A 9,522-nucleotide genomic window follows, 5' to 3' on the forward strand; every position below is an offset into this window, starting at 1 on the left:
GACAGAAAGGGCCACATAAACCAGAGACTTCATCAGCCTGAGACTAGAAGAACTAGATGGTGCCCGGCTACCACAATGACTGCCCTGACAGGGAACACAACAGAGAGTCTCTGATGGAGCAGGAGAAAAGTGGGGGGCAGAACTCAAATTCTAGTAAAAAGACAAGACTTAATGGTTTGATTGAGACTGTAAGGACTCTGGAAGACATGGCCCTTGGACTCTCTGTTAGCCCAGAACTAAAACCATTCCCAAGGCCAATTCTTCAGACAAACATTAGACTGGACTTACAGGACATAAAATGATACTTGTGAAGAGTGTGCTTCTTAGCTCAAGTAGATACATGAGACTAAATGGGCAGCTCCTGCCCAGAGGTGTGATGCGAAGGCAGAGAGGGTCAGGAGCTGGCTAAATGGAGATGGGAAATCCGGGGTGGAAAGGAGGAGTGTGTTGTCACAGTATAGGGAGAGCAACTAGGGTCACAAAACAATGTATGTATAAATTTTTGTATGAGAGACTAACTTGAATTGTAAACTTTCACTTAAAGCACAACAGTAAAAAAATTAAAAAAAACCTTATGAACAGCAGCAGATTGTCTGATATAGTGCCAGAAGATGAGCCCCTCAGGTTGGAAGGCACCCAAAATACGACAGAGGAAGGGTTTCCTCCTCAAAGTAGAATCAAACTTAATGATGTAGATGGAGTAAAGCTTTCACGGAGCCTTCATTTCCTGATGTGGCATGGCTCAAAATGAGAAGAAACAGCTGCAAACATCCATTAATAATCAGATCATGGAATGTACGAAGTATGAATCTAGGAAAATTGGAAGTCATCAAAAATGAAATGGAACACATAAAGTTCGATATCCTAGGCACTAGTGAGCTGAAATGGACTGGTATTGGCCATTTTTAATCAGACAATCACATTTCAAGATCTATCCTGAAGTACAACACTGTCGGTGATACGATAATATCCATATGCTTGCAAGGAAGACCAGTTAATAGTACTGTTATTCAAATTTATGTACCAACCACTAAGGCCAAAGATGAAGAAATTGAAGATTTTTACCAACTTCTACCGTCTGAAATTGATCAAACATGCAATCAAGATGCATTGATGATTACTGGTGATTGGAATGGGAAAATTGGAAACAAAGAAGAGATTAGTAGTTGGAAAGTACAGCCTTGGTGATATAAAAGGCTTCAGAGATCGCATGATAGAAATTTGCAAGATGAACGACTTCTTCACTGCAAACCTTTTTCCAAGAACATAAAGGATCGCTATACACGTCAACCTCGATGGATGGAAAACACAGGAATCATATCAATTACATCTGTGGAAAGACACAATGGAGAAGCTCAATATTATCAGTCAGAACAGGGGCCGACTGCAGAACAGACCATCGATAGCTCATATGCAAGAAGTTGAAACTGAAGAAAATTAAAGAAAGTCCACGAGAGCCAAATACTACCTTGAGTATGTTCCACCTGAATTTAGAGACCATCTCAAGAATAGATTTGACTAATTGAACACTAATGACTGAACACCAGACCAGTTGTGGAATGACATCAAGGACATCATACAGGAAGAAAGCAAATGGTCATTAAAAAGACAGGAAAGAAAGAAAAGACCAAAATGGATATCAGAAGACACTCTGAAACTTGCTGTTGAATGTACAGTAGCTAAAGCGAATGGAAGAATTGATGACGTAAAAGAACTGATCAGAAGATTTCAAAGGGTGGCTCTGGAAGACAAAGTAAAGCATTATAATGAAATGAGCAAAGATTTGGAGTTAGAAAACCAAAAGGGAAGAACATGCTCAGCATTTCTCAAGCTGAAAGAACTGAAGAAAAAAAATCAAACCTCGAACTTAATATTGAAGAATTCTAAGAGGAAAATATTGAATGATGCAGGAAACATTAAGAGAAGATGAAAGAAATACAGAGCCAGTGTACCAAAAAAAAAGTTTGTTGACATTCAACCATTTCAGGAGGTAGCATATGATCAAGAACTGATGGTACTGAAGGAAAAAGTTCAGGTTGCCCTGAAGGCATTAATGAAAAACAAGGCTCCAGGAAGTGACAGAATACCAACTGAGACGTTTCAACAAACGGATGCAGCACTGGAGGTGCTCACTTATCTCTGTCAAGAAATTTGGAAGTCAGCTACCTGGTCAACTGACTGAAAGAGATCCATATTTGTGACCATTCCAAAGAAAGATGATCCAACAGAATGCAGATATTATCAAACAATATCACTGATATCACATGCAAGTAAAGTTTTGCGGAAGATAATTAAAAAATGTTTGCAGCAGTACATCCACAGGGAATTGCCAGAAATTCAAGCTTGATTCAGAAGAGGACGTGAAACGAGGGATATCATTGCTGATGTCAGATGGATCCTGGCTGAAAGCAGAGAATACCAAAAAGATGTTTACCTGTGTTTTACTGACTATGCAAAGGCATCCAACTGTGTGGATCATAACAAATTATGGATAACACTGGGAAGAATGAGAATTCCATAATACTTATTTGTTCTCATGAGGAACCTATACATAGACCAGGAGGCAGTCATTCAAACAGAATAAAGGGACGCTGCATGGTTTAAAATCAGGAAAGGTGTGGGTCAGGGGTATATACTTTCACCAGACTTCTTCAGTATGTGTGATGAGCAAATAATCTGAGAAACTTAACTATATGAAGAAGAACATGGCATCAGGATTGGAAGAAGAGTCATTAACCAACCTGTGATAAGCAGATGACACAACCTCACTTGCTGAAAGTGAAGAGGACTTGAAGCACTTACTGATGAAGATTAAAGACTACAGCCTTCAGTATGCCTTGTATCTCAATATAAAGAAAACAAAAATCCTCACAACTGGACCAATAAGCAACATCATGATAAATGGAGAAAAGTTTGAAGCTGTCAAGGATTTCATCTTACTTGGATCCACAATCAATGCCCATGGAAGCAGCAGTCAAGAAATCAAACGACTTATTGTGTTGGGTAAATCTGCTGCAAAAGACCTCTTTAAAGTGTTAAAAAGGTGTCACTCTGGGGACTAAAGTGCGCCTGACCCAAGCCATGGTATTTTCAATTGCCTCATATGCATGTGAAAGCTGAACAATGAATAAGGAAGACCGAAGAATTGATAACTTTGAATTATGGTGTTGACTGAGAATGTTAAATATACCATGGAGTGCCAGGAGAACAGACAAACCTGTCTTGGAAGAAGTACAGCCAGAATGCTCCTTAGAAGCAAGGATGGCGAGACTTCATCTCACATACTTTGGACATGTTATCAGGAGGGACTAGTCCCTGGAGAAGGACATCATGCCTGGTAAAGTAGAGGGTAAACGAAAAAGAGGAAGACCCTCAACGAAATGGATTGACACAGTAGCTGTTACAATGGGCTCAAGCGTAACAATGATTGTGAGGATGGTGCAGGACTGGACAGTGTTTCGTTCTATTGTACACAGGGTCACTATGAGTTGGAACTGACTCAATGGCACCTAACAACAAGAACAACAAACTGTGAGAAAATAAATTTCTGTTTGTTAAAGCCATCCACTTGTGGTATTTCTGTTATAGCACCACTAGATAACTAAGACAGTATTTTTTTCCTTTAAATTAGTAACCTGATCTAGATATCTTTTCCTGGAGATTATGTTATACTTTTGTTGGGATTGGGAAGGGAGTCACTACTGAAAGAGCGAAAGAGCACTTGGGAATGCATATTTTGAAAACATTTGCCAAGTGATTCTGATATCCAACTCTTCAAGCCTCTGATTTCAACTTTTCTTTGTAAAAGTGAACAATCAATAAACAGCAGCTTGAATCAACCTCATTGTCAGGAAACAGGAAATAATTCAAAAACATTAAATTCATATTTTTTTTGTGAGATTGGAGAATATATCACAATCATAAAACAAGAGCAGACAGCTATGGGAAAGGTCAATTAGAAGAACAGAGGAAAAGATCTTGAAATGAAAGCATGATTTCCAAAAGGAAAAAAATAGCATAAATATCAGAATGAACTTTTCAGAGAACTATATTAGAAATCAGAAGACCAACTGAAGTTATTTTCCTAAAACACAAAACTGAAAGTCTGAGATGGGAATTATAAGTGGTAGTGAAATATCAAGGCTAGAGCCACAGACTCGATATCTGTAGAATAGAAGTTCCAGGAGGGGAAACTGAAGAAGATGAAGGAGAAACAATAAAGGAAATTATCTGAGATGAATATGACTTCAGTCACATCACCACCTGAAACCTCAAGTGTGCTTCATCTAAGTTGAGGGAACAAGGAATAAGCAGCAGGAAATAATTAATTATAGCAAGAATATAAACTATAGCAGCTACTACAGTCCCTGCATCTGTGCCTGGCCAAGAGTCCTAAGTTGACAATAATAGCTTCCTTTCCCCCACTCTTTCCAGGATCCCTTTATCTTCTGGCAGCACTTTGTTGTTTTTTTTTTTTTTTGCATGTTGTGAGCTCGTCTTTTTTTTTTTTTTCCCAGACAAAAATTTATACATACATTGGTATGTGACTCTAATTGCTCTCCCCATACTGTGACAGCACACTCCTCCTTTTCACCTCTGATTCCCCATGTCCATTCAACCAGCTCCTAACTCTCTCTGCCTTCCTATCTCACCTCTGGACAGAAGCTGCCCATTTAGTCTCTTGTATCTACTTGAGCTAATAGGCACACTCCTCACGAGTATCACTTTATGTCCCACAGTCCAGTCCAATCCCTGTCTGAAGAGTGGGCCTCGGAAAATGTTTTAGTTCTGGGCTGGTAGAGAATCCAGGGGCCATAATTTCTGGGGTTCCTTCAGTCTCAGTCAGACCTGGCAGCACTTTGGATGGATGGGATTTCTTTCATGGTGGAATGGCATCAACTCTTATTTTCACAAGATCCCAGTTCTTTGTGGTCCCGTCTTTACTGGGTTGCTGCGATTTTCCACCAATATAGCAAACTCCTGGCTGCCAGACATAGTCCCACTTGCTCCTATTGCATAGCAGCAACCTAATTTCCCCTTGGCATTTGGAGTCAATCACCCCTGTCAGTAGAATGACTCCTTCTCTATCTGTTGGTTCAGTGGCATATTGTTGCTGTTATTAGCTGCCATCGAGTCATTTCCAACTCAAGGTGACCCTATATGTGTCAGAATAGAACTGCTCCATAGAGTTTTCAAGGCTGTGACCTTTCGGAAGCAGATTGTTAGGCCTGTCTTTAGAGGCGCCTGTGGGTGTGTTTGAACCACCAACCCTTTGGTTTGTAATTGAGCACTTAATGGTTTGCACCACCCAGAGACTCCTTCAATGGCATGAGGAGTTCAAAATGGCTAGGGGTCAGTAAGTATCAGGTTCTAATTTCACTGAAATATGCCTGTGATCCCTGGTGGAGGCATTCTTTCCTTGGGCACTAGGATCTCCAAAATCATCAAACCCAAGGCCATAGCAAAGGAAAGCAAAGTTTCTTTGGTGAATTGTTTGGAATAATAGGAAGACTGACAACTTCTACTTCTACTCTCTGGTTCCCAGACTCATACATTCTGACTATTGAGGTGGCCGCACATTTGGCTGCTGACTTAAGGAATGTACTGCACTCTGTAGGGTAGCTCCTCAGCCTTGCAGAATGTTGTCTCCCCACCGGTGCTGGAATTAAGCCTTCACTATTTTATTAAGTGAGCTGTTTCTAGGGGAGAGGGCCTGTTGCAATTTCATGGACATGAGCCCATTGCTATACTTCTTTTGCCATAAAAACATTGTTTTGTTGGAGATGATGTTGTTTGGGGTCCCATGGCAATAGATAAAGAAGCCCTGGTGGTACAGTGGTTACGTGCTTGGTTGTCAAAGGTCAGCAGTTTGAACCTATCAGCTGCTGCATGGGAGAAAGACGTGGTAGTCTGCTTCCTTAAAGATTTACAGCCTTGGAAACCCTATGTGACAGCTCTACTATGTCCTATAGGGTCACTTTGAGTTGGAATCGACTCAACAGCAATGAGTTTTTGATATTGGGGCAATAGATAAGGCATGAATCACCGTGCTAGCTGAAGCTCTATAGGCAAAAAAAGCAAATCCATTAATTGGAGCATGCATTTATTCTGGTGAGGTCAAATTGCTGCCCTCTCCATGATGGAAGGAGCAATGTAATCAACTTGCCACAGGTGGCTGCCTGGTAAACCCAGGGATTAGGACCACACTGTATTTTCACGCATATAATGCAGGTGTTATATATTTTTTGTCAACTGTGCAGCCCCCTCATGCATTATTTTCCTAGGCATGCTATGTGCATTGTATGTGTGGGTGTGTTACTTACATGAGCACATTATTTGCAAAAGTACAGTATTAAGCACTACCTGCCATTGGCAAGTACCACACTCAGTGGTGGTAGGAACCAAATCAGCCTTGTTGAGGGGAAGTCCATACTCCTGAGCCCATTCCTCAACCGTGACTCTGTGATGACTTTGTACATGAGGCCATGGAACAAGCATTGAGGTGGCTGGAGAGAGAGGCTGACAGGCAACACTTTAACTGTGTTGAGAGCCTGCTCGACAGTGGATGCCTCCTGGTGGGCATTTTCGTGGGAATGGAATATCATCTGTGCCCATTCTGAGAAATCTATCCATATATCTTTTACACAGGCTCTCCTGACACCAATTTGCAATCTTAATCTTTTCAAATCCCTAACCAACCACCTACCTGTTAACCACTGACGATGACTTAATGTTGAGCCTTATTTCTGGCCTTTTCTTCCATGCAAAGTGGGTAATCAGATGTACTACACACAGTTCTTCCCAAACGAAGATCTCCCTTCACTACTCTCTTTCAAAGCCACCCTTCAGTGGAGCGGTAGACCCTGCAGCCCCATTCATAAACTGTGCTCATGTTTTTCCTCCTCTGCAAATTGGTGACAGGGAATTCCCCATGAGGCCATAAGTGTGGGGAGAGGGTGAAGCAGGGATCATTAGGAACAAGGACTGTAGGGGAGTGAACAGCAAGACTATGCAATTTCCTTATACCTTCTGAACCTAATTAAGCCCAGCCACATCTAGATCACCTCCATTTCACAATGAATGCTGTGTCCAGCTTTATGATTTGGTGAATCAGACAACAACCAGTTTATAATGGGAAGCTTTCTCATCATGTACAACCAGCACACCGTCATCAAGGAAATGGCCCACTGGGATGTTCTATGGGAAATAAAAATGATCAAGGTATCTCCAGATTATATTATAACAAAGAAGCAGGAGCATTAACATGGTTTTGAGATATGACATTTGAAGGCAAACCACTGTTGATTATTTTTACCAATAGGAATTGGAGAAAGAGCATTTGCAAGGTCAATAGCTGCATACCAGTGGCCAGTGGCTGTGCTAATTTTCCCAGTAAACAAACCACCCGTACCTGAAACCAAAGCTGCAATTGGGGTCACTAGCTGCTTAAGTCTGCAGTAATGCACAATCATTCTCCATACCCATCTGGTTTTCTGTGTGGGCCAAATAAGCTAGTAAATCGGGACGTGGTAAGAATCATTACCCCGGACCTTCCAAGTTTTTGATGGTGGCCCTCTACATGCTAGGTCTGGATAAATAAACTATGATGGGGCCCACTAGGCTCACTGAGAAAGGGCATCATCCTGAAATGCTGTCATTCATCTGTCCTCCACAAGTCCCCACTCTGGTGATCTATGGTGACAATTCAGTCTCCAGAGATTGACATCAGTTTAGAGGCAGAACCTTATAACCCTGTGTTACTGGGTAGAAACCCAAGGTTCTTGCTCGGCATGACTTGTATTGCCAATAAATGAGAGACTGAGGTGGGAGAACAGGAAAGGCACTTTTATTTTGTTGTATAAGGAAAAGGAGTCAGTTGGAGCTGCCGCCACCAAGACTGCTCCCCCAGGGAGACGGGACAAGTTATTTTTAAGGGGTTTACAAGTAGGGAGTTCATACAAGTTACATCAGCAACATTTTTAATCATACTACGCAGGTGCAATGGGGTTTAAATATAACTTCCAAGCAAAAGCAGGATTCAAATGCAAAGCTGGGGCATGGGGGTGAGGAGTAAGCTCAGCAAAGGAAACAATTTTTAATACAACACTGTTGGGGAGGCTTTGTCTCACCTGGAAGACCTGGGTATTTCTCTTCCCCTAGTGCACAGTCACTCTGTAAATAGGGGCAGATCCCTCTGGGAAAAGCCCAGAGAAGATGCACAGAATACACCTCTGGCCACATCTGGGGGTCCTTCCTCAAAAGGACCCAGCCAGCGCCATGTCTGACAACCGGCTGTGTCTGGGAATCAGATAAAATGTCATGGAAACCCATCATGGTGACCTGTATTATGATTCTGCCCACTAGAACCACATGTGCAGATAACACATTGGATAAGACTCAGCACACATTCAAGAGCAAAACTAATAACTAACTATGAATAAAAGGAAATTTCCTAACTTGAGTCACGTATATTTGCTAGAAAACAATAGTAAACATTACACTGATTGGTGAAACTTTAGAAGAATTCACAATTTGTGTAAACTCTTAAAAATGCCTATGCCCATTTATAGATCAGATTGTCTTCCCATAATTTATTCTAAAGAAATAATCAAATACACAAAAATTATACTACATTTATATTTGTTATTAATGTTTCATTATGTACATTATGTTTTTACTAATAATAAAAACACTGGAAATGCCCTTCACTAATTAGACATTGATTAAAGAAAGTCTGGCATAGTCATTGTGATTGTTAAGATTTTGTGCCAACTTGGCTCGGCCATGATTCTCAGTGGTTTGGCAGTTATGATGTAATTTAGCAGTTGTATGATGATGTGATCACCTCCACAATGGAATGTGCTGTGAGTAGCCAATCAGTTGAAAGGGAGTTTCCTTGTGGGTGTGACCCGCATCCAATATAGGTGGACTTTCTGGCAAGGCTCTTGGGCTTTTGCTCACTCTGGGTCCTGCAGCTGGCTCCTGTTCGTCTGACCTCTGGTTCTTGGGACTTGAGCTCTCAGCTTACCTGCTGTCTTGCCCTGCTGATCTTGGGATTTGTAGGTTTTCAAAGCCTGTGAGCCAGAGCCCTGCTGCCTGACATGCTGATGTTAGGTTCACCAACCCTTGTGGCTATGTGAATTAGGAGAAGCTTTCAGCCTGACCCAGGGACTTGCGATGTTCCAGCCTCTACTGTCACTTCAGCCATTTCCTTGATATAAATCTCTTCATATATATGTATATGCTTTTCTGGTTTTGCTTTTCTAGAGAACCCAGCCTAAGATAGTCATACAGTGGAGTATCATGTGAAGAAATAAATTCTTCTTTTTGTTGATTTTAAGATTCAGAGTTTATAATCCTGTCCTGGACACCTGACTATAAATCAGGCACTATCAGTTACTTTCTAAAAAGTTCCATTTATTTTTTGTTATTCTGTTTGGCTTAATATCGGTCAATTGTTTTTTGATTAAAAAACATTTATGAAAGGTCTACTTTTCAGAAGACGTCATCATAGGTGCTGTA

The sequence above is a fragment of the Trichechus manatus genome, unplaced genomic scaffold, assembly GCF_000243295.1.
Source record: "Trichechus manatus latirostris isolate Lorelei unplaced genomic scaffold, TriManLat1.0 scaffold00019, whole genome shotgun sequence".
NCBI classification, from domain to species: Eukaryota; Metazoa; Chordata; class Mammalia; order Sirenia; family Trichechidae; genus Trichechus; species Trichechus manatus.